Here is a 26,119-nt window from a genome sequence, read left to right on the forward strand (position 1 = left end):
AAAGCAAATCAAGATGCTGCAAAAGTCTGTCTCTCTGGATTAATTAAGTAGTAACAAAACAAAACAAAAGTTCCTCTTATGAGTAACTAGAGATAAACAGATTAGATACACGGAGAAAAAGAAGAAAGAGAGATGTATATAGAAGAAACTTCCAGGCTTTGTTTTCATCTCATACTTCTAGCCTAAGCAACACTCAATCCTCTGCCAGTTATTTCCAGCATAGTTCTTGCTTAAGCGTTTCAGTGGCAGCCTTTACTGTCTTACAGGATGTGGAATTCCTAACTCAGAGATGAATTCATTCCAGTCTAAGGACAAGTCTGTGACTTCCAATTTCCAATGCAGATTAGCGTTGCCACAATATAAGCAAAAATTGCACAATTCTGTAAATTTGAGTTGGGCAAGCAGACCCTAGAATTTCCCCAGCTATACAAACCATACACTCAATATGTCATTTCAGCTATTTATTCTTCTAACGCATTGAACTCTCACCGCCACCGTGTTGCAGACAAGCCTTTATATATATCTCTCAACTCTCTTGATAGATGAGATGAGATTTAAAAACAATTTTTTTCCTACCAGCTGAGAGATAAGAGTCTTTGTCTGATAAAATAAAATAGCTTGATAACTGTGTTCAGGGTTGATAGGCAGGGTAAACTTATTAGAAAAATTTGGAGGTTAAAAAATGCGAAAGAGATATAGAAATAAATTTGTTGCTCTCAAGTGTGGGCATTGAGGGTAAAGGGGACAATGAGAAAGAGAGGGCAAAAGGAGAGGGACCATGCAACCCATGAGTGGGATTTTGGCAAGGTTGTTTCAAGGAATGTCTAAGATGAGTTTATTTTTGTTTTTTTTTTTAAAGATAGGCCCTGAGCTAACCTCTGTTGCCGATCTTCCTCTTTTTTTTATCTTCCCCGCAAAGTCCCCAAGGATGTAGTTGTGTATTCTGGTTGTAGGTCCTTCTAGCTGTGCTATGCGGGACACTGCCTCAGCATGTCTTGATGAGCAGTGCTAGGTCTGCACCCAGGATCTGAACCAGTGAAACCCTGGGCCGCCAAGCAGAACATGTGAACTTAACCACTTGACCACGAAGCCAGCCCAAAGATGAGATTTTAATTCTCTTAGGGTACGTAAAGCACAATGGTATCTCAGTAAGGTCTATGCTATTCATGGAAAAATATATAAGTGAATTGTCTGTGTTGAAGCCAGTGTATTGGCTCCAGATCTATATAACATGTTCAGAGGTAGGTGTGAACTCAGAAACAAAAAGGGTCCATGGAGAAATAAGTTCCTTGGAACCTCCCTAAACGTAGGGGAAGCCTTAGACTTCTCCATGTCATGGACATGGGGGTCCAGATAACCTTACACAAAAACCATGGAGCCAGAGAGATCCCAACTAAAATCTGAGTTATACCTTACTGAGGACCAATCCAGATTCCACTAAAAACACAGAAATGCTTATGAAAATAAGGCATTCCTGTGGGATGCCTCCATTCCAGTAAGGGAGACCATTACAGTCAAACACTGACATTGCAACACGATCCATGCAATATTAAGAATGTGCACCACTTGCCATGGAAAAGAAGAGAACGCTCAAAAGGGGTACTGGTTCCTGGATGCTCAAAGACTCCCTGATATAGGAGAATTCTATAGCATGTGTCCAGAGGACAGAACCTGTTCTATCCTGTGAGCCTTAACTTCTGGGAGATATTACACCAGAATTAGATGCATTAGAGTTTCTGGAGACCATGAAAAATCAGCAATTTCCGAGCCTGTCCAGGGTCCCTTTGAGCAGTAGCCTTTTGATGCCTATCTCTTATCCTGTAGGATCTTCAGGTTGGAAGTTTTCCTGGTAGGTGCAGAGAAATCCGAAGTAAAAGCCTCTTACTTTTGAGATTGTAGAGTTTTAAAGAGTTTAGCAAGTTCAAATGAGGTTTGTGTGGCCATTTACAATTCTGGGTGCTTTATGAGAAATGACGTGGGGATCGCAAATCCATCACTAAAGGAAGAGCCTAAATGTCCCTTGTCTACTTTTTCTTGTAACTGATTTTCTTTTTCCATTTATGGGAGAAAATATTCTGCCTTTACCAGTAAGCAGGCACTGTCATTTATTTTGTGGCATAATGGAAAGCCCTTTAAATGCTTATTTTTAATTTTAATAATTTTGGAGGTGTTCACTTGTGCATTAAAATTCAGGCAGCAACCATAGCCCTCGGCTTACCTTCAGGGCAAAACTGTGTGCAAGGCATGCGTCTATGAGATAATTTGTTTCCTAATTGGCATCCGTTTGCTGAAATACAATTAAAGTTATTGCTCTAATATTAACATCAACATCTTGATTGCTCTATAAAATATGAATATTTATAAATTTTTTCTTCTATGGCAGATATCTCTTAGTCACTTTATTTTTTTGATATTGACATTTCTTATTTATGGAGAAATTTTAATTCCTTACAGAGCAGTAATAACATGAGGAAGGCCTGGGTAGCCTACTGAGATTAAGACCCTACAGGGGTTGTAGACCACATAGACCCCAAAGAGCTGTGTGGGGCATCTTTCCTGAGGGACTATGTTTGGATTCTGGAGCCCAGTTGACTTGAAAACCTGAGAACTGGATCGTCTCTTCTCCCTACTTTGTACCATCATGGTCAGGACCATGTGAGCTAGATGGTTTAGTGCCCTGTATTGAATAAAAACAATACCTTTGTATTTGCACAGCCCTTTATGATTTATAGTAGGCTTGCCATCAGTTTCAAGTGTGTCTGATCTAGAAGCCAGGATATTTCATTAGTAAGTTCTTAGAGGCATCGTTTGCAGGTTTTCTTTTCCTTTTCTTTTTTTTTTTGAGAATGAACTGAAGCATTCATAGTTGCTTAAAAGCAAGGTTGTAAGAACATAACGCTGTAACTATGTATTCAGAATAAAATGATTACTGTTTATCAATTAAAGTGTTTAGATTACATTTATGCACTCATCAAACTCTTTTCACATATCTTTTAAATTGGAAAGGTAATATAGGGTATCATTCATGTTAAGCGAATCAAATCATAAGAAAGATATATGCTAAAAAATAGAAGCACTCTCTCCTCTTTCAATACTCAATTCGCCTCTCTAGAGGACAACTGCAGTGAAGAATTCCTTAGCTCTTCCTCTTCCCTTTTCTTTCTCTTTCTTTCCTGAATGATTATCTAAAATCATTAGGTGGTGCCAAGCAAGACAGACGTCCTAATGAGCAAAGAGGTTCTTTGATGGTCCCGTGCATTTATCAAAGTCACAGCAAAATGAAGAGGGCATCCATGCCAGGGGTAGGGAAGCTACTTGATGTAAGTGTAGGAGTCCAAAAGGGAGAGTCATAGCGTGTGTATAGGAGTGGGAGGAGTAAGGAGGGAGACCAGGAGCCAGAATGTGAGAGCAGAGACCCACCACACACATGGGTGATGGAGAAACCTGAAAAGAAGTTGGTTACTTGTAGAATACTGATCAATATGTAACATATTAATTACAATGGGATACTGGTTTCTCACTGTTAGATAAGGGTGTTTCAAATGCAAAAAGAGAGAAAACTGATCAACCCTGGTGTTGAATTGGAAGACGACATATTGATATGAACTTACAGTTTTCAATAGATAGATCAATAGATAGATATAGAGATTAGATGTAAAGATAAATGTGAGATTTGTGTGTATGTATAAATAAATGTATTTCTTGCTCTGCCTACTGAAAGGTGCTGTGAGCTATGACACCCAACAGGAAAGAGCATACCTAGAGCCAGAACATGGTTTCTAGATATTACTCTCTGCTAAATGGAATCAGGGCTCCTTGGAGAAACGGCTGATCTCAAAGATGAAGCATGGACAAACAAGCCAGAAAGTAAGGATGAAGGCATGTAAAAATAACACAGATGCCAGCTTAAAGTGGCTCCTACTGCCAAATCTGGGTGAATTTCAGCATCGCTTTAAATAATGAAAGTAATAGATTAAAACTTATGGAATAAAAAGAATCCATAATATTATAGCGAGTAAATATATGAGTAAATTAATTGAAAGCTTGACGAGGAATGGGATTTGCATAATCTCATAATACCTCCTCCCTTCAAATTTTTATTTATAATAGGAAAATAACTTTATAGTGGAGAAGTCTGGAAATGCCCCTTAATCAAATGATCAAAATTAGCACCATCAGTAATGGAATATATTGAAATTCACAGTGGCACCAGAGAGGATGCAATGAAAACACAGCATTACTAGTACGATATTGTTGCCAAAGATGTATCACAGAAATCTAGCAGTGAGAGAAGATTAGACAAAATAAATTGAGGGGAGATTACAATGGAATTGGCCAATAATTTTCAAAAGAATCCTGGTCGTGAAAGTCAAGAAGAGACTGAGGAATTGTTCTGGATCAAAGAAGACTAATGAGGTTATGGAAACTAAATGCAATGTATGACTCTAGACTAGAAATTTTTGGTATGAAGGATGTCTATTGAGAAAACTAGCAAGACTTTAACAGGACATTGATGAAACTTGCAATGTCTGAAGATTAAATGGTAATAAAAAGCAAAGTTGATATCCTAATTTTTATGGTTCTATTGTGTTATATAGGCGAATGTCCTCATTAGAAAATAACCTTAGTTATTCAAGGATTTAGGGCAATTTGCTCTCAAATGATTCAGGAAAAACTCATTTGTCTTGTCTTGCAATTTTTCTCTGAGTTTCAAAATAAAAAGAAAAGAAAAAAATCTAATGTATTTCTAGAAATATCATCTCCATATGAAATTAGTTGTGAGTGTGTAAGTACATGTTTACATTTTCCCACACAAATGGGAGAATGTACATGCTATTCTTCACTTTGCGTTTTTCTCCTAGGGGTGATCTTGGCAATCGCTACATATTAGCATATGTACCAGGCATTCAAAAGTACTCGTTTTTTAAAATGGGATATTAACCATCTGTTTCCTTTGAATCACAATGCTGAACAAAACTCTATGGTCATATTCTGATCTCAATAGAAAAATTCTACTGCTTCTAGCTTGCATGTCTTTCTTGGGCTTAGATATATGTTGATTCCTTATGTGTAACTAGACTTGATATAATTAAACTCATTTCAAATCACCTTTTTCTCAGGTAAATTCAAGTAGTATGTGTGTGTGTGTATGTATGTCTGTGAGAGAAGGAGAGAGAGAAAGGAAATATGCCAAAATATTGATTGTCACTTTCTTTGACTGTTGCGATCACCAAGGTTTAAAATATCTTTATTTTATCTCTAATTTAACATATTGTTTTAGAAGAAAAATAAAGAATATTGGATTATTTTTTAAGTACATTATTGATGATGAGGTATTCTTTGAAGACTGTGGTTGTTTGATTCCCTATGTTGAGCATCCTTCCTCAGTGTATGAATTTCTGGTACCTGTTTTGTCACAAATCTCTGGATGTGGCTTGATAAATCTAAAGTACAGAGTGACCATAATCAGGAAAATCATGACTCTAGGAGAGTTAGGTTAATAGTTGCTCCTATTTGGGAAATTGGGGCACATTCTGGAAGATACAATCTGAGACTTATACAGAAAGTCTCATAGAACAGCAGATATGGAAGATTTCTACTTCCTAGCCTATATCTATCAGACTTTACTGTGTGTATCTCTCACTTGCCAGAATCTGCCTATCAATGCTTCAGCCTTCTTTTAGTACCATGGAGAGTTGCCTTCCTCTAGTCAGGTCAGAATTGCCAAGGAATTAACACCATGCTGGAGCAACCCTCAACCTGTGACCTACAGCAGTTGGTGTATATATATTTCATTTCCCTTCCTCATGTGGGATGTCTGATGCCTGAGTTTTACGCTGTTACCCAGGGGTTCCCTTCGGAGATTAAGCTTCAGTTGCCCACAGGTAGCTGAATCAGTAATGTATTCTTTTATGGCTACCTTCCCTCCCTGTGTCACTTCTCCACTTCCTGTCAACACTCCCTACAATTACCAAATAAATTACATGCACTCGAATCCTAGTCTCAGGATCTACTTCTGTAGGGTTGCTAGCTGGAGTGTTGGTAGCAGCGGTATTGGTATCTAGATAAGGAAGACAGAAAGAAAAATCTCATTTAGAAGAGATGATCTCATTTAGGCATTTGCATGTAGCTCATCATGACACAAGATTGCTTAGAAATATAGGGTAATAGAATTTCAAGGCCAGGTGTACCAAGGTCATATAGTGACCAACACACCATCTGAACTGTGAATTTCCACAACATGCCCATTTCAATATCTTCAATGACTAGAAATTCAGGCCCTCTTGAGTTACAGATTTCTACTTGCTAGAAAATTCTCTTCTTTTGGAGAAAGAATTAGATTCTTCAGTCTTCCACTGAGAATACCAAATAATTCCAACTTTCTTTCTAATCTCAAACCTTTCAATATATGAAGACAACCATTGCATCTTCTCTGGGACGTCTCTTCTTCAGACTAATTTTCAATTCCTTCAATTTATCCTTATGCAATATTGTATGAAGTCATTTCTTCATATCTTAACATCTCTCTGCTGGATATGGCAATAATGGGCCAATGTTGCTCTGTGGTTCCCAGTGTATGTGAAAAATAGTCCAGGGAGGATGCTGATTGCTTGAAAGTGGAGTAGGCCTCTCGCCTTCCTTCTGTATGTTGCACAAGTAAAAGTTCTGCCAAAAATAATATTAGTTTTTTCTGCCACTTATGATATGGAGACAATTTTACCAGATCCTGATCTAAACCCATAGACCTTACTGTTCACATGACCACTCAGATGCCAGCCCAAGGCTATGCCTCTAGCATTGCCAGCCTCTGCAGGTAGACAGCTGATACTAATATAGCTAAGAAATCCCGTATTAGCCCTAGCAAGAACCAATAATGTGGAATTTTCCTTGTCTAACTAGCTTTGGAGACCCATGGTTTTTCTAATTTGATGGATCACAGCAAAGACAAGGCAGCATCAGGGACCATATAGCATGTACACTATGGAAGTCAGTTCACTCCTGTCAAACCAGAGAGAGCAGCCAGTGAAATGAAGCTTCACCCAAGGCAGCAATGACAGCTGCAGGCTTGTTTTCGCTCCTGAGTAAAGCATCGGGATAATATCATCTGCATAGGCCCAGGTGTACCTGTGGACAGGAAGACAATAATGTTTTATTTAAATTGAGAAGCAATCCTTGCAAAAGCCTCAGGACATCAGCAACACTTTCTAGGCTAGAGATTTGAGGGCAACTCTTAGGAATAGCACCAGTGAGGATGGCGTCTGAGTGATGGAAGAGCAGGGAGAGGCAGAGCATTAGGCAGGTGAGGAGAGGTTAGTGGGGTAGCACCAATGGGATGTGTCTTCCCAAGCCTATGTGGTTTAATGAGGTTTTAAGAATACGAAAAAAATAGACAGGTGAAGTTTCATATTGTGAAATTAATTCCTATAAGAGAGAGAAAGACAATGAGAGCCCTGCTTATACTTGTCTTTAGAATACATAAAATTAATTGCATTTAAACATGTTCCCTAAAGTCATTTGAGTCTTAGAGGAAAGTTCTCCTTCGCTTTTCACTTAACAGCCATAGTATCAAGAAGGAAAACAACTGTACAACTTAGTCTGGATCAACTTTTTCTGGGTTGTTGTCAACCTGGCATCATTGTCTCTCTCTTCTACTATGTCTCCTTTGCACATGGGGACATCGAGGTCACCTGTAGCATATCACATTCAGTTCTGGACACAACATTTGAACAACATCGTTGGTGAATGCAGCTAAGTTCAGCAGAGAGATACCAGGATCATGCCATGACTCCACACAGTGTCTACTGAAGAAAACTGGAAGGAATTGTCTTCTTTGAATACATGGGTTACACATATCCATGCAATATAACATGCAAAATGTTTTAATAATTAATGGTTTACTTCGGTCTCTCCTTCATGTCTACAGCATTCTTGAGTGTGGGCATGGTTCTATCCCCAGCAAAAAGATTCTACTTTCCTTACCTATAGTAGGGGTTAGTAAATGTTGCTAAAAATCTTCTTTAGTTGTACATGAAAAGGAAGTCCAGTGAGGGTTACCAAACTACTTCCATTAGCATTTTGTAAAACCATCCATCATAGCGTTCATTTCACTGCATTGGGTTTCTTTTTCACTTATTGGTTGCCGCTACCAGACCATGAGATTCCTTGAGGGTCATATATCATCTCTGAATTACTGATACCAGGCAAACAGCAGCACTTCAATAAAGGTTAAATGAATGAACTAATGAATGAATGAATGAATGAAGACCCTCAAACCTCTGACTGGAGCTATCAGATGAGTGCACTTGGATGGTTCATTTTCAATTTCTCCTTATTATACTTTTATTATTTGTTTGTTTGCTTATTTATTTATTTATTTATTTATTTTTGGTGAGCAAGATTGGCCCTGAGCTAGCAACTGTTGCCAATCTTCCTCTTTTTGCTTAAGGAAAGTTGTTGCTGAGATATCATCCGTGCCACTCTTCCTCTATTTTGTATGTGGGACACTGCCACAGCATGGCTTGATGAGCGGTGTGTAGGTCCTTGCCCAGGATGCAAACCTGCAAACCCTGGGCCACTGAAGCAGATTGTGCAAACTCAACTACTACCCCACCAGGCCAGCCCCTCCTTATTACACTTTTAAATTTTAGGTAGTGCTTTTAAGCTAGCAGGTGAAGACTATTTCCTCTTCTACCTATGTATTTCCTTGGTTTTTCCCTCTATCCTACAAGAAAATAATGCCTTACTACTCATGATTACTACCTTTCTTCTAGCAAGGAGGACGTTTGTATGAGAGATATGGTGGACTTGCATACTACAGCTGAAGACATTTCTGGGCCCTATGAATCCCAGTAGACCCTAGATTCTGCGAATGACATGCTATGTGGCTGAATGACATCGATGCTGTACTAATTCATTTCCCCATTGCCCCCTCTAGGTGAACCACTTTCTCTTTTCCTAGCATCAAACTCTCTGAATTAACTTCCTTGAGAATTGAGACCTTACTTTCTCAAAGTAATTATATTTGTCAGATTCACCTGCCAGTTAGCCCAAAAAATGCTTCAGTGATCTCATTGTTAGTAGCTGAAGTGGTCCCCAGGTATATGTGGCATGGTAGCTATGGAACCCCATTTGGAAAACTTGCTAATTATATTGCTTATTTTTTTAGTAGCCTCCAATTACATATTAATTCCAGGGCTCTTAACATTTTCATTTGCCTACAGTTGTGATAACTATATTTAGAGATACATCGTTACCACTCTGTTGAATCTAAATCTCATAACTACAGCTGTCCTGCATCAATAGTAAAGTTCTTTGATCTGGAGTGCAACAGTCACTCAAGAATTATAAGACATGCTGGTTGGATTATCAGGCCCACTCCTTATGCTTTATCTCCATTTATTATGCACCCACCATGTGCTAGAAATTTTCACACATGGTTTTAGAGAGTTTAAAGAATTTTGTCAAAATCAGAAAGCTAATATGTAGCAGAGCCATATTTTGAATTCAGATTTGTATATTGTCAAAGCTAGTACTTTTCCTACCAAACCATGCTGATTTTGGATATGTGTGTAATACTGAAGTTTAAGCAGATGTTTAATTGTTATCAATTGACACATTCATGGCTATATCTGATAAACCTTTAGGTAACATAGGAAATGCAACATTGCATAAGCCTATGACAATTTTACAAACAACTGATCTTCAAGTTTCTTTTTTAATCAAGTATGCATATATTTCAATCCATCCCAGACAACCTCAGAGATGCTTTTTGCATTATATTCAGTTCCTAACGTTCTTTATGGTAATATTTCCCTGGATTAGAAAACATGTTTAAAAGACAAAGACAGTCCCAAATGATCAAATGATCTCTTAGACATTTGGCTTCAGTATGTGCCTCAGTCTTAAGCTATAATGAGAAAAGATTGTGGGAATCATTTCACAATGCATAAATGTATTAAACCATCACATGCTACATTTTAAATACATTATAATTTATCTGTCAGTTATATCTCAATAAAGCTGGGGAAAAGAAGAAGTTCTAGAAGTTTGCTTGAAGCTCTTTCAAGATTTTTTTTCTATTCTGATCACTTTTATCAACATTTCAGTAGAGGTGAATGAATCACTGAGAAATCCAGACTTTGGGTCTGTTTCCTCGATATCACCACTCATGAATACCACTCATGTTGTTTAAAATTTAACTTAACCTTAAAAAAATGTTAGCCAGTGCTTGCAAAGATACAGTGAAATAATCACTCTTTTATAAAGCTATATTTTATTCACTTTGAAAGTTACTTGCCAGTATAAGCAAGAGCTTAAACATATTTACAAGTCTTGACCTAATAAATATACTTCTGTGAATATAAACCAAGACAAGTATTCTGAATACAGAAAGAATGTGGGGAAAGGAGAAACACTTAGGTGCAAAGAAGTTTATTATAGCATGTTTTACTACAGTACAAAGTAGGGGAGAAAATATAAATATCTCCAATTGGGAGTAAGTATGGTGCAGCTACTTTATAAAATATTATGCAATGATTAGAATGATAATTTTCAAGATTTTATAATAATATAGAAAATGCTCATGGTAACCCATTAAGTAAATTTGCTCCACTTTAACTGCACCTGCATTTATAATCCCTTTATACTAACTCTTCCATGCTTTTGTTCTTGAGAAACAGTTTGCAGGATTCGAACTCATATTTCTAGCCCCATGGCTCCCTCCACGACATGTCTTCATTAAAATTTAACAGCCTCTGGTGCCCCTGGGGGAGAAGAGAATTTAAGTAGAGGTGTAAAATTGATACAGGAGGGATGAGCGGCCTGCAGATGAACAATACCAGTCTCGAGTGAAATTCTGTATGTTTTTTTTTTTTCTCGTTTGCTTCCTGAAGATCCTTTAAAATCTTATTTCTCAGTGAGTAATTTTGTCTTTATGGTACCAAAGGTAATTCCCATACCTAATATTGTTTCTAAGCACATGTGAGTACCCTGCTGAGTTATATATGAGTTTTTTTATGAATATGACACAAAGTGAAAATTCCATTTCTTGAATTGAAAAAAAATGTAAATTGACTTTCACGCTCAAGTGAGTTGTTTCAGGGCTGGGGAGGGGCTGGATTCAGCGCATTATCTACTCTATATTCATGTGTAATTGATGTAACTTTTAGCGATGTTGTCCATTTACAAACTTCAGATTCAAAGAGTGGAGTAACAAACATTATCGATTTTAAACAGATCTTAGGTTGCTCTCATCAAAAGTTATCTACTCTTGGGTAAATGCATTAGTAGTCTCTTAAAAAAGGTTTTAAGCTACTGAGCACTGTAAGTTTTAGTCTTTTTGCTGTTCAAGTTAGATTCTGGATATCCTGAGTTATGCTTATCATGTGGAGAGAAATGGGCAGCTGGCATTCTAGCTGTCTTCATTCATATTTTCCTCAATTTTTGCGCAATTGTTATAAAACTCCTTAGATGGATAAATAATGCTTTGGTATGGCACAAGGAGCTGTTTGTTGTGACCCTAGTTGGTCAATAACAAGGATGTCATTTCTACAAGAGCTAACAAAGTTCTGAACAGACACACATTGGTGCTGAAATGTGAGAGGTTGCTAAAGGTTATATAAGAAGTTTGCAGAGAAAAGATGGTCAAAAAGAAAATGCATACACATTGGTGATATTAAAGATGATTTGTTCAAATCATAAGTCTAAATCATGAAATTCACATGCTATGTAAAGGAATTTTCATATGCAAAACGACCCTGATTAGCCATCCTTATATTCCACTTGTCCTATGAGGTTCCAAAATTGACTACATCAGCAAAGAACGTTTAGCTCTTAAAGATGGAGTTAGGGGATCAAACTCAGGTCAGATGACTTGAAAATTTTCCACCATGTCATTACACAGCAGTAATGCGCCCTTAGAAAACATGTGTGCACACATATGCATGTGAGTGCAAGCACACAACACAGTCACAAAATGTGCCCTTAATGAACATTATCAATTAAATTTGCCTTGTCTCTTGTATACTCCTTGAAGAAAAGTATTGCATTATGCTTACTGATGTATCTGGAAGCTTATTACTGAGCCAGGCATATAATCGGTTCTCAATTAGTATCTTTTAAATGTCTGTATGTGTATGTGATCAGGTATTTACAGTGAGAATATGTTGTCTTCTTTATGTATATCCTGGAGACATCTTTATATATTTATCAACTCAAATAATTATTATACTTAAATAAGTAACCTATTTTGCCCAATTAATAGTAAAAGGTGAATTATTCAATTTGATATCCACATGCTTCAACAGAAGAGGGTTTGGGAGTAGAGCTGGAAAGTGTAATTGATAACCTTTGCAGAAATTTAACATTCTTACTTCCGGGTGGCTCTGCTCATAGCAAGAGTGTTCTGGCAGAGTTGCCAGGACACCAATTGTCCTAGCCTGCTTATTGTTACCCTGTCATGCAGGACCCATAAATACAGCTTATGCGAAGGAATTCCAAGTACAGGATAATTTTTTAAAATGTCTTTAATGACAGCCTTCTGACATTATTGGTCATCTTTGTAGTATTATCCATCCTTCTAGAAAGGCAATGTAGCATTTACAGGAAAGAACACAAGCTTCCATGTGAAAATTTAAAAAACCAAACTAACAAAAATTTTTTTAAATGTGTTTGATGATACAGATAAGAGGTATTGGGCTGTCACTCTTATGATAATTAAAACTTTAGGGTGATTCTGATTTCAATATACTGTTCACTATCACAACCAAGTACAATATGGGCCATAGTTTAGAACTGTAAAAGAGCTAGTGTTAGAAAGAAATAACTATCCAGGGACCAAAATACCTTCCATGTGGAGCTGTTTAATGGTAGAGAGCATAGACGGATTATTTTTGTTGACTATCAACCTCTGTTTGAAGGGAAATACTTTTCCCTTGACCAAGCCAGCACCAGCATTAACTGAGTTTGGGCCCTGGTTGGAGCCGGAGATGGGAACTCTTGCCCCTTCAAAGGTGGCTGTGATGATTTTTAAGTAGTATTCGTAATGATACCCAATGTAGTCAAGACCTGGGCCCTCATTATTTGTATTGGATTTTCTTTTTCTTCTTCTATGCATCCATCTACTCTTATTGGTCCTGGTGGTAGATGCTTTTAGTTCCTGAAAGAACTGTCATTTTGATGAGAAAATTTGAATTCTTTACATTATTTCCAACCACTCTTCTCTGAACTAACATGAAAGGCTAGTTATGCCTTCCTTTTCAAGGGGGAAACAGTGGCTGCCACCCAGGAGAAATATAAAATCAGACCATCAAGATCGAAACCAGACGCATTCATGTGACAAGCACATAATGAGTTGTGAAATCAGGATTTTGAATAAAGCTCCATTGTCTGCTATACAGATGAAAGTATGTCATCCTCGTGAACAAGCAGAAACATTTCTAGATTGATTGAGCCATCTTTACTGAAGCAGAATCTCCATTTATTTTGCTGGGGCCTTTAACCTCTAAGAATAGTAGCTGATTGCAATTGCATAAATGGCATAATATTTTAGAGACCTACAGAGAACTTGTGTAAAACTAAAGAGTTTTTTGAGCGCAGCCTGCCATCGTACATAGTTCTTATTCATCTTTCCTGATTTCCTTAGTAAGGATATTGGTATGGAAATGGATTAAGGTTTGTAGGTTTATTTTATTGTGCTATAGACTCTGCTGTAATTAGACCACTGATGGATTATATTAAACTGCTTTGCGGGAAGCTTTCAAAGCACATCAGACTCTGGAAGGGCTTTTGATCTAAAACAATCTGCTTTTTTGTCCCACCTGGAGTTACTGAGAGACTCTGCCCCCAATTAACTCACCCACACCTTCCAACTCATCTTTTTTCTCCTCATTTTTAGGCTTAAAGGGCACTAATTTGGCTGCAGTAAATATACTTGAAAGACCCTCCAATCTTGAGTGTATAAATGTTCATAAAAAACAAGCAAAATTGAATAAGAAGAGAAAGAAAATGAATAACAAGTTTAGTTAGTCTTATTGTATTATTATGTCCTTACTTATGACATTTTAAATAAGAAATTCTCTCGGATGTAGAGGCATTCTTATGAATGCCTGGATTATAGAGGTGGGAAAGTTTTGGTGTGAGCTCTGATTAATTTCTTTCTAGGTTGGTCTGTGGTTTCTGAGGAAGAGGTAAAAGACAACATGAGCAAACATCTTCCATCAAGGAGTCATTTGACTGGACTTTATGGGTCATTTACATGTGCCATCAGATTACATCTTTGGGGCTTCAAAACTCAGAAAGAGGTTCCTCCCTATTCTTACTCTTTCAGTTTAGGGGGCTGGCATAAATGTTTTGTCAGCCCATAAATTTTTAGAATCTACGACCAGATTCTCAGAATGTCTGAATATAGAGGGCCCAAGCCTCTGGCCACTGTTTCATTTTAAAGGAAGTGAGCCTGAAGAAGTCTTACTCATGAGGCAAAGTAGAGTGTGTAGTGCTCTCCTCTGAGCACCAAATTTATATATCCATTTTCTATCCCATATTTCCATGTAGATGTTAAACACACATCTGGAATTTAACCAGTTCAAAAAGAATGAAGATACCTGGGGCCAGCCCTGTGGCATAGGAGTTAAGTTCACAGACTCCACTTTAGCAGCCCAGTGTTCGCAGGTTCAGATGCCAGGCGTGGACCTAGCACCACTCATCAAGCCGTGCTGTGGTGGCATCCCACATAAAATAGAGGAAGATTGGCACGGATGTTAGCTCAGGTCCAATCTTCCTCAAGCAAAAAGAGGAAGACTGGCAACAGATGTTAGCTCAGGTCCACACAAAAATGACAAAAAAAAGAATGAAGATATCTTGATATCTGCGCGAAGGCCTGTTTCTACCTCTGTAACACCCAGAATCTTATTTCTTGTCAGGTTTGTCCCATTTTAATAAATGAAATCGCCTTTCTTGGTCCCACGCACAAAAGTCGTCTTTCATCACTCTTCACAGATATTTCATCCAATCCAAAATCAAGTCTTTTTGATTTGCTCTAATTTAAAAATCAATCTCAAATTGATCAAGCTTCCCAGTTTCAGTATAAACACTCTAGTCCAAACAATGATTTTCCTCCTGAGTTACTGAAACAACTTCCTTTCTAGCATGTATTCCTATCTCTACTTGTGTATGTCTATGGTGCATTCTCCACCTGCAAGCCAGAGGGGTCTTTTAAAATTGAAAATGAGGACACATGAGTCTCCCATTCAAAACCCTCTAGTGGTGCGTCATCATAGAATAAATCCTGGTGCCTGCTCACCTCCATTATCTTCTTGCTCTCCCTGCCTTCCAGACCTCATCCTCAATCCTTATCTTCTTTGCTTCTTTTTCCTCAGAAAAACTGGCCTTCTTGTCATTGTTAGAAAACGCTCAACTCATCTGTGTCATAGCATTTTATACTCTCTGTTACCTCTACTGGGAATGTTATTTCTCAACATCTTGCCATGTCTTGTTTCCCATTCATTCATGTCTCTGTGCAGTTATTACTTCCTCACAAACGGCTTTCATAATTATCCAAAATTTTGCTCCCCTGACCCTTTTATCTTATTCCCCTATTTTTCGTCTCATAGCAATGACCTCTATACGCATATTTCATTTTACATTTATTCATTTTCTTTTTATTCTTATTTCCCACAATAAATTGTGAAGTTTTAGGAAGATGGAGATTTTTGCCTCATTTACTGGTGTTCACTAATTCCTAGCATAGTGCCTAGCACATGATAGACATTTGATGAATTAATGACCAAATGAATGAATGAAACAAAGACAGGTTAAGAATTGAGTCCTGAGGAATCTGAATTTTTAAAGCCTGGGGAAAGATAAATAAAAAGGAAGGGCTAGGAAGATCTGAGCAAAACCAGGAAAACTACTACGTAACGATAGATCCTTGACTTCTCTTCCACGAATATATATTCCAGTGAGATCTTCAGAGCTCCTTAGAAAAACAAACAAGTCATCAAACTGGCATCTGGGAATGGGGGAAAAGCAAAGGAGAAGCGGAATCATTTAGAAGCTGCAGACTGTCCCTTTAGCAAATGACTGAATGCTAAATTTAATTGGATGTGCTCCACTAGAGAAAAAAGTCTACTCATTAAAACATCAATACTTGAAGTTCCAAGCAATCTGGCATCTTTTTTGAATTACAATATGTGCAAAGGAAAAACTGGTACACTGTTTTATCCCAATGATGGTTTTTATACATAATTTATATTGGGTGTGCAATCTGTGGAGATAAGAATTTTCTAGATATTGATCATCTGGTTTTGAATCAATGTCATAAGCATATCCATACTTGGGAAACTGATAGAATATTATATTCTAGTTCCCTGAGCTGTAAATCAATTCCAAACACATATTTCTATATCCTTTTATGATTTGGAACTCAAAGTAAAAGACCAACTTTGTATAGTGGAAAGATGGAAGCAGTCCAACGCCCTGGGTTTTCGTCCTAGGTTTAAATTTCAGTAGCTCCTTAACTTTAGGCTAGTCCTTCAGATTCAGTTTCTTCATATACAGGTTAGAGATTATTCCTAGGTCTGTTTTGAAGACCAAAAGATGCAACATTTATGCCTGAATTTTATAAATTTTAAAATATCATTAGGAATATTATAAGAATAAATACCAAAGTTAATGTAGAAATAACCTTAATAACTTTGATTTAAAGGATTATTGATTTATGTGTCACTTTGGCAGTCAGATATAAACTTTGTTCTATGATCTTCAAAATCCTATACAATATATCTCCTGATTTGCTCCACCTCAATGATCTTGTCGCACTGGTCTTGCTTTCCCCTTAACATGTCAGGCTCATTCTCACCTCGAAGGTTCTCATTTGTTGTTCCTGCTTCCTAGAGGTTTCTTCCTCCAGATAGCTTGGTCTTTTGCAAAATATATGATGTACCTCAAATAATATGTCCTCAGAAAGACATTACTTGGCAACCCCATATAAAGAACCACCCCCCTTCATACGTACCTTCACGATACGTGCTTGCTAGCAAATTTCCAAGTTATGTTGATTTAACAGAGCTTATACATCAGCTTAACTTATGTATTACTTTATTTAAGTATTTATTGTCTCTTGTCATGCCTCATTCACTCTGTACAAAGGAATGTGTTTCGTGAGAGTAGGAACTCTCATTTAACACTATATTGTTAGTCTTAGATCCATGGTTGTAGAAAGAAGAAAGATGTGAAAGAGAGAAAGAAGAAATGGAAAGATAAAAAGGAGAAACTTAAAATGAAATTGGAATATCTTTGGAAAGAGTTGACAGCATTATTGGACATATAGTTAATGCCTAATAAATGGTGGTTGTAATGGTTATGGTTGCTTTTGCTCTTGCTGTTAGCATTGTGAACGTTCATTATTTAGGAGACAGGAAAATAATTCTGAAGATTTGGCTTGGGCATCGTCGTAACTAGGAAATTCCTGGGAAGGGTTAATGCCATATTTACCACTTAGCTGTTACTCAGTTACCAGTGGAATAATCATCAGTGTCCTGGGCAACATCATGAGAAGCACTTGGGGGAGCTAATATCTGAAATTTGAGGAAGAAAACTAATTTGTAAAATTTAGGATTTCTGAACTATGAAGTCAAGATGTAACCTTTTGACTTTGAAAATTTCAAAATGCACTTGTTTCCTTTAAGCATCTCATGGTTTGTGTATTAGAAATATATATTGAGATTATTGTGGTGTTCTGGTTTAGAGAAAGATCTATTAATATTTAGTTTTCAGTGATATTGCTTTAGTTTTTCCATCCCTGGAGAAATTACAAATTCCTTTGTCTTTTGAGCCTGCATATTGACCAGTAATCCCCTATTTGTCACTATGTGTGATGAAAGAAGAAATTTCAAAAATTGTCTCACTCCACATAAATTTCTCATCGTTTACCCATGAATAAAGCATCACAAGATTGATGGCAAAAAAAATTTTAAAAAGTAATTTGCAGAAGAATGACAAGATAGGACAAATAATTAGAATCTAGTAAATCAGTGTTATTTTAATATAATAACAATGATAATAATTATTAAAAAGATAACTACCATTATAATTATTATCATTATTATGCATGTTGTTTTGGAAAATTGAGAATGTCGATCAGGGACATATTTGATAGCAATCGTTTTTCTGATTCTCATGCAATCCTATATTTTATAGGCATGCATGACAGGCAGAAAATGGGATTAAAAATTAAGTATAAAATAAACACTTCATTTCTTCATTGCTTTATTCAAAACCCTCCTGTGTCTTAACAGGTTAGGTTTTCCTGATGGCTCAGTGTAGACTGAGCAATTTGGAAGAGGTTCAAGATGTATTTTAATGGGATATGTCTAGGAAGTAGCAATTTACAAATTAAATCCTTATTGTATTAGGAGGTTTAATTTGTAAAAAACCTAATCTTAAGAGAATCATTATCTTGTAGTGCTAAGTGTACTCTGTTATATATATTTTTGAGCTAAGTAAGAGCCCAATTAATATTTGAAATTCCTGAAAACTCTGCTCTAGTGACGGCTCTTAAAATATGGTCTGTGCAGAAAGCACTCCCAGTGGACTCAAAAGAAAACATTCCTTCATGACTTGTCCTTTTTAAGCTTTAGGTGCTTTCTATTCCACTGATTTGGTAGTTATCATTCATCTTCTCTTTTGTCAATTACCTGCATAATTATTTTTACTTTTCACAGGCTTCCTTCTTTTGTCAGCTTCTCCATTGCAAAGATTTCAGATCTTTTTAGAAAATCATGCTTGAATAAAGCTTGTAGGAGAGCCTTACATCACTCTTTCACTTTGGTTAATTTTTATTGTATTTTTCTCATTAACTGTCTTCTTTAAGGATTAGATTGAAAGAACCAGGTGCATTATTCCGTATGACCTCATTAGTTGGGATTCAGTGTTTGAATAATTAAATTTGACTTATAGTTAGAACTTCTGTTTACGGTTTTGAGATTTTAGTGTTCTTTTATTCTCTTTAGCCCCTCTTCAAAAGTTGAAAAGACTAAGACGTTGTACAGACAAAATGGACGTTTTCAAAATTTCCCTTAGGAATAAACAAGGACATTGAATTACACAAAAGCCAGCCTAAGCACTCATTTGAAACCAAATCCAAGAAAAACCCTATTCTTTTGAGCTCCAAAAAGTTTAGTTAGAGGACGGTAGGGTTGAGCTTTTCTATATTTCCTGATTTGTCTTTTTTGAAGCCCTAATATCTTTCTTTGGAAAGCTTATACAAAAAGAGTATCAATGCTATCTTACTGCCTGTTACATTTTTTGCAATAAATAAGTTCATAAAAGATTTGAGAACATGTTTTTAAGTGTGGATTCATTGAGTGTGTGAATTTATCTGATGAGGTAACGATAAGGCCTCTGGCAGCCACCGATGATACATGCTTGTGCCACTGAAATACATTTGCATCAGGGATTAATTTGTAAAGTACATCTGACCATTTGTACCTGGATGTATTCACTCCTAGGAGAAATACTAAGCATTTTGAGAAATAGTGACATAAATCCAAAATAGTCCTTGCAAACAATGTAAGGACTATTTTGTGTTAAAACAGATTTTTAACACATGGGATTTTGGCAGTGTGGAAGAGGGACATTTTGGACCATTTGGAAGGACGTGTCATTTGAATAAAGCCTTGAGTTAGTACTTGAATAACTGGAGATAAGAAAGAAGGCAGATAACCAGGCTGAGGGAATTGCATCAACAAAGACACAGGATACGAAAGGAACCCTCCTCACCTGACCATGCCAGAAATGGGAAATGCAGGAGCAACATCTCCCAGCTAATTCATGAGGTTGGCACACTTCGACACCATTTCTACACTCCCATTATTTCAGTTCATTATTCTTGTTCTTTGCCTAGTCAACTAGTTTCCAGATTGTTATTACTGTTCTATGTATCTAACGTTTGCTTAAATTTACTACCATATTTATAACTTGCTGGCTTCTTCATTCCTGCTTATATCTTAGACCTCTTACCTGGAATCTCTTTCTTTCTGCTTGAAGGCCATGCTTTAGAATTTCCTTTAGTGAAGTTCTGACGGTGATGCACGATCTGTTTCGGTTTGTCTGGTATGTCTTTTTTTCTATCATCATTCTTTATCCCTTATTGGAGGAGCTTGTGTATTTATAATTAACGGAATTATTAATCTATTCTGATACTTTGTGCTTTCTATTTATTCCACTTCTAAGTCTTCACTCTCTTTCTCTCCCTCAACACTCTTGCTTTCTTATCTGATTTTGATTTAAAATGGCTTCAATGAATTTTTCCCTTTACTAGTGCAGTATTAACACCCTCTCATTCTGAACTTTCTATGACTAATCTAGAAACTAAATACCCAGCCTTAATTTATCAAATTCTAATGTCAGTCAAAGACCATTATTTTCCTTCCAACTAACTCAGAAATTTTGTATAATTTAAATATTTTACTCCTCTCCTAAATTACATCATATTGCTTCTGTGTATTTTAATTCTAATTAATTTATATTTAAATATTCTTTTTGCAGTATATAGTCAATGTTTATATATATGTTAATTATCTGATCTTCATTTCATTCTGAAACTCTTTCCATCTCCAATCATTGTCTGTCTAACTAAAACACATCATTTGGAATTACCTTTAGTGTGGGTCTGATGATAGAGAATTCTCTTCTTTTGTGTATGTCTTAAATGGCTATACTTCTGAAGAATATTTTTGCTGATAACTGAACTCTAAGTGGGTTCTTGTTTTTTTTGTTTTCTGTATTTTTTCACATTGAAGATATCATTCCACTTTCTCAGACTTCCATTGCTCCTGTTGAAAGGTTAGGTGTCAATCGAATCTCTGCTTCTTTGAAAGCCGTGTTTCGCTCTGCTCCTCTTTTTAAGATTTGTTCTGTCTGCTTTTCTACTGGTTTATGATGATGTGTCAGTTTGTGGATTTAATTCAAAATTATCCTGCTTGGAAATTTCCGAGGTTCTTAAAACTGAGAATTAAAATAGTTTTTTAACTCTGGAAAATTATCAGCTATAATGTTTTCAATATTTTTCCTACTCTTATTTTCTCTTTTCCTTTTAGTATTGTCCAACCTTGTTCACTCTATTTTCTATATCTCAGTTTCTTGTTGAGTTTACTATGTCTTGTCTTTCTATGCTGAATTCCTGATACTTCTGAACTATGTATGTCCAGTTCACTAATTATGTTTTCTGCTTTGCCTAATATATCGTCAGACATGTTCAGTGAAGTAATAAGTGTAATTATTTTTTTATTTCTAGAATTTCTACTTGCTATGTCATCTCATATTTTCCTACTCTTTGTTGTTGATTTGTTTAAATGTAGTTAGCATTTTTTTAAATAATGTTTGTTTCATGTTTTCAATATTTAAAATTTACTATAAGCCTTTTCCTGCTTTCTGTTGTGTTTCTGCTGGTTTCACTCATATTGTCTTACTTCCTTTTGTGGCTAGTTAATCTTTGTGTGCTATCTTTGCCTTCAAAAGATTGTGCCAAATTCCTGAGGCCTGGGATAAATATGCCTTTTTACAGAGAGATGAGGTGTTTGATTCTGGGGAAACGGCTATCTGGGGACTACCTGAAATCAAGTTTATGATTTGAGGTTCCCTGTGCCACCTAGATTACGTATAAACCTAGATAAGGCTGTACTGTGCCTGAAACGTCTAGGGAAGATTTTGTTCTTTTTTCTCCCTTTTCACACTAGTCTCTGCATCCAAATATTCTTTCCACTAGTTACTTTTTTAAGAGGGGGTAGGAAGAGCATATTTACACTTGTCTATTGCTGACATTTCAACTGAATGTAAGAGAGGGCGTTCTTTAAGATACTTACTTTTGATGAGGTTGGCCTTCAGTTTGCTGTTTTTCACATTGCAAGAACGACATACCAGAGCCCAAGGATGTGACATTGGCAAATGCCACCAGGCAAAAGTGGCTTTGTGCTTTACTGCTTCAGCTTACTCACTATCTTTTCAGATCTACAAATCTTTTAAGATGATTACTTTTTTAAAAAATTCTAACATTTATGTTGTTTTCATAGGAGAGATGGTTAGGATGACCTCACTTATTGTACTGCAATTTTTTCATTGACTACTCATTTCTGTAATTATTTTGCATATTTTCAAATTCTATGAAGTTTCCTCTTACTTCAGGTTCATAGATTATTTATGAAAATAAAACAAAAGCACAATAATGAGCTCTGTTGGATAACTCTGATACTATTCCTTCTCATTTTGATTCATCAGAATTTTGTCATCCTTTCCTCCCCCTCTTTTTTAATTGGCCCTGAGCTAACATCTGTTGCCAATCTTCCTCTTTTTTTTCTTCCCTCCCCAAAGCCCCAGTACCTAGTTGTGTATCCTACTTGTAAGTCCCTCTAGTTCTTCTATATGGGATGCTGCCTCAGCCTGGCTTGATGAGCGGTCCACAGGTCCATGTCCAGGATCAGGATCAGAACCTGGGAACCTGGGGCCACCGAAGGGAAGCACATGAACTTCACTACTACGCCACCAGGCGGCCCCTCCTTTCCTCTTTTAACAGTTGAATGACTAATTCTTAAAGTTTAATAACCATCTCTTTCCATTACATTACTTTTCCTTCCATGAGATGGGGCGTATTTGTGCAGCTCATAAGTTTTCATAGGCTTACGATTTATAATTTTTGACATTTATATTTCTTTTGGAATATCAAAATTGGTATTTGTATATTGCAGGAAATCAGAGCAAGTGATAGGAAAAAACCCATGATATTTTAGCACAACTGTTGTAATCACTTTGGAGTATTTTTTTTTTCAATTTTTTAGTAGAGTTTTCCTTAAAAAGCTGTTAAGCATAAAGTGATATGTTTTTCTCTCTCTTTAGTTAACATGGGTAAATGTTCATTTGGTAATGTTATCTCAATTGCTTTATTGCCGACATTTATTAATGAATGCATAATATTGCATTAATTGGTAGGCTCAAGTTAAGAGGTAATACTTTGAAGACATTTCATCTGAGTTTGACTTCTACACCACTATTCATACCAGGGCAATTTGCTAAAACTGTTTAGCAGTAATATATTAAATAAGGATAATAACAGTAGGACTTATTAGACAATCCATATAAAACACTTAGACATGTTTCTGGAATATATTCTGCACTCTGATGTGTGCCATTTTTAATATTCAAAATTTCAAACAAGTTAGGATTTAATAATGCACAGAACTGTGTTCTTATTTTGGATTTAGAATGATACATGTGTTATCATTTCCCAATAGTTTGAGGTAAACAGAGTAGAAAACTAAAAACACAAACCAGTTGAAGTTCTTCCCTTTCTAGAATTTTATGACTCATCAAATTAAGAAAGTTAAACTCTGGGCATTTAGAGCAGAATTATGTTTCGTGTGTATGGGAGGGCGGTGTTTTCTTACTATAGCATGATTTTATCTATTTCTCACAGTTTCTCAGCATTGGTTCAATTGATAATCAGAAACTTCTTTTTAATGTTGTACATGAAATCCATAGTGATAATGAATTAACTGCATCATCACACATTCATATTTGTGCTCTAAATTCAATTGATTCTTTTTCCCCTTATGTGGATGTGGTGCATCTGTAACTGTGTTGTACGTGCCATGTGGACAGATTGATCACTTCTAAAGACTGTTTTCTCACAAACAGTAAGTCTCTGCACAGTGGAATAATAAACCCTGAAGTTTTTCAGTTTGCTGAAGGGGCAGCTCAAGGTGGGCAAGGGAGCCTCTCCCGCATTTACAGAGCACCAGACAATCACATCTGGAAAGCGTTTTACAGGCCACCTTATGTTTGAGGTGATGAAATGGAGCCTCTGAGATTGTTTCCCCATCATACCAAGTGACAGTACACAGCTAGTCACCTCCATCACTTGGAAGAGCCAACTGGCCCTTATCTGGACAATTTTTAGTTTGGTTATTTCATGTGTCTCATTGGACTGTCTCCAAAGTGATTCAAAGGACTCCAATAATCTCCCTGGATCTTGAATTCTGAATCCTAATGACTTTCCCACAGCATTTACCCCTTTGAAGAGCTGCTCAAGATTTCTAAATTCTTCTCAGATTTTCTACTACATTTACAGACACTCACTCTTATTTCCATTATTCATGAAGACGTACAAACAGTTGGAAATCTCAAAATGTGAACCCAATGATTTTTTTTATTTTCAATTTCTGAGTGTGTTTGGATTAAGTTCACCTTGAAATGCCCTCTAGACGTTAATTTTCAATAGTTGTCTTGTAAAGCCTTCCTTTTGCTTTTGTTCACAGACAGGCCACAGGTGTGAAATTTGGCTGTACCAATTAGAAAGACTTTGGCAGTTGGAAACAGACGTTCACTATTCAAATCGACTTAAATGAAAAGGAATACATTACCTAACAAAGCAACGAGTCCTGTTGAAGCATGGTATATTAAGTGGATATAAGTTAGGCTGTTGTAAAAATGAGACCCCAAAATACCCTGGTTAAACGAGATAAGAGATCTGCTTCTCAAGATACAGGTGAACCACATGGCCACCATACATACGCAGGTGCACTATTCAGGGCAGGTATGTGGGTCTGCTCTATGAAGTCAGCCCCAAACAAGTTCTTGCTGTTTGTTGTTACTCCAGCATCCCATATGATGTTATCCTTATTCTTTTGTTCATTTCTGGCTCATGGGACCCACATAAATATGTTCTAGGCCATAGTAGAGGGGAACAAGAAGAATTACAAAACAAGTAATTTCCTTTTAAAGAAGTAACTTGAAAGTTGAAAATAGGTCAGTTCTGTTCACATTGTTGCCAAGGACTCATTCTCGAGTTCATTCTCAGCTGTGAAAATGGTTGGCCTGATGAAATTGAAGTGAATTTTATTACTAAAAGGAAGAGGGGAGAGCAGATACTGGAGGTTGGGGTGGGGAGGAGTGTTGGGAGGAATTAACAGCACTAGCTACAGGCAGGTTTTATGGTGTATTGATTCAATAGCTCAATTTTGTGATCTTTGTTCCTTTGCTCTTCTCCACCATCAACAATGTGTCAATTTCCCCGTATGTCAGTTCCCTTCGTTGTCCCAAGAAAGCCACAGATGATCCAAGTTCCCCATCTAGATATAAGAATTTCAGGAGCAAAATGGACCATTCCTTTTCTAGGATTTCATCTTAGGAATGATTTACCCTTACATAGAAGTCCTTCAGCAGACTCTCCCAGGGTTACACGCCCATTGATGGATCCATAAAGAGAATCAGAATACTACTGTTACTTAGAATAGTCAATATTAACTGCTGAGCTGGAACTGAGTCATGACCCCTAAATCACAGAGGTAAGAGGTAGATTCCAGAACAAATCTGGAGTTCTAGTTTCAAGGAAGAAGAGGGATGATGGCTAGAAGGTAACCACTGCTGACTGAAGAACTATATTGTGAAAATAATAAAAAGCACATCTGCCCAGCTTAAAGCGGTTCCAGGAATCTTATAATCACCATTTTCCCTAAACAAATGAAGAAATTAAAGTCCAGATAGTTTAAAAGACTGGTACAAGGTCAAATGGCAAGCTAAAGGTTGACCTGCATGATGTCATTCTTCCAAAGCCCAAAAACAAACAAATGTACATTTAAATAAACAAAGTAACCTATTTTTCGACATATGTTTATATTGATAAAGCAGCAGCTATATATGTTTGTACACATGAGTGAACAGCAAGAATTCATTGTAACACTTTCTTGAAGGGGCCTTAAAAATAACAGCTGTCTTCCAGTTATAATTTCCTCGTTCCGATCTTCAAGAAAAGCAAATGCTGTTCCTCTCTGTAACTTCCCTCAGGTCCAGACATTTGAACTGTATAGTGATTTAAATCAAGCAGTGTTGATTATGAAATTATTGTCTAACTAGTTTTGTGTAGGGGAGTGAAAGGAGAAGGAGGGGGAAAAGAAAACATGAGAGACAAGAATTCTACATAAAGTGAAGTTAAGGCATAAAGTTAACATAGATGCTGGAGAAAAATGAGAAATCAGAAAAGATATTTTGGACTTAGTACAGAAAATCTTTATGAAGTAGGTAGGTTTGGATTTCCAGTCAGCACAGTCTTATAATAGAGTGAGCATCTGAA

Source organism: Equus przewalskii, chromosome 3, assembly GCF_037783145.1.
Source record: "Equus przewalskii isolate Varuska chromosome 3, EquPr2, whole genome shotgun sequence".
NCBI classification, from domain to species: Eukaryota; Metazoa; Chordata; class Mammalia; order Perissodactyla; family Equidae; genus Equus; species Equus przewalskii.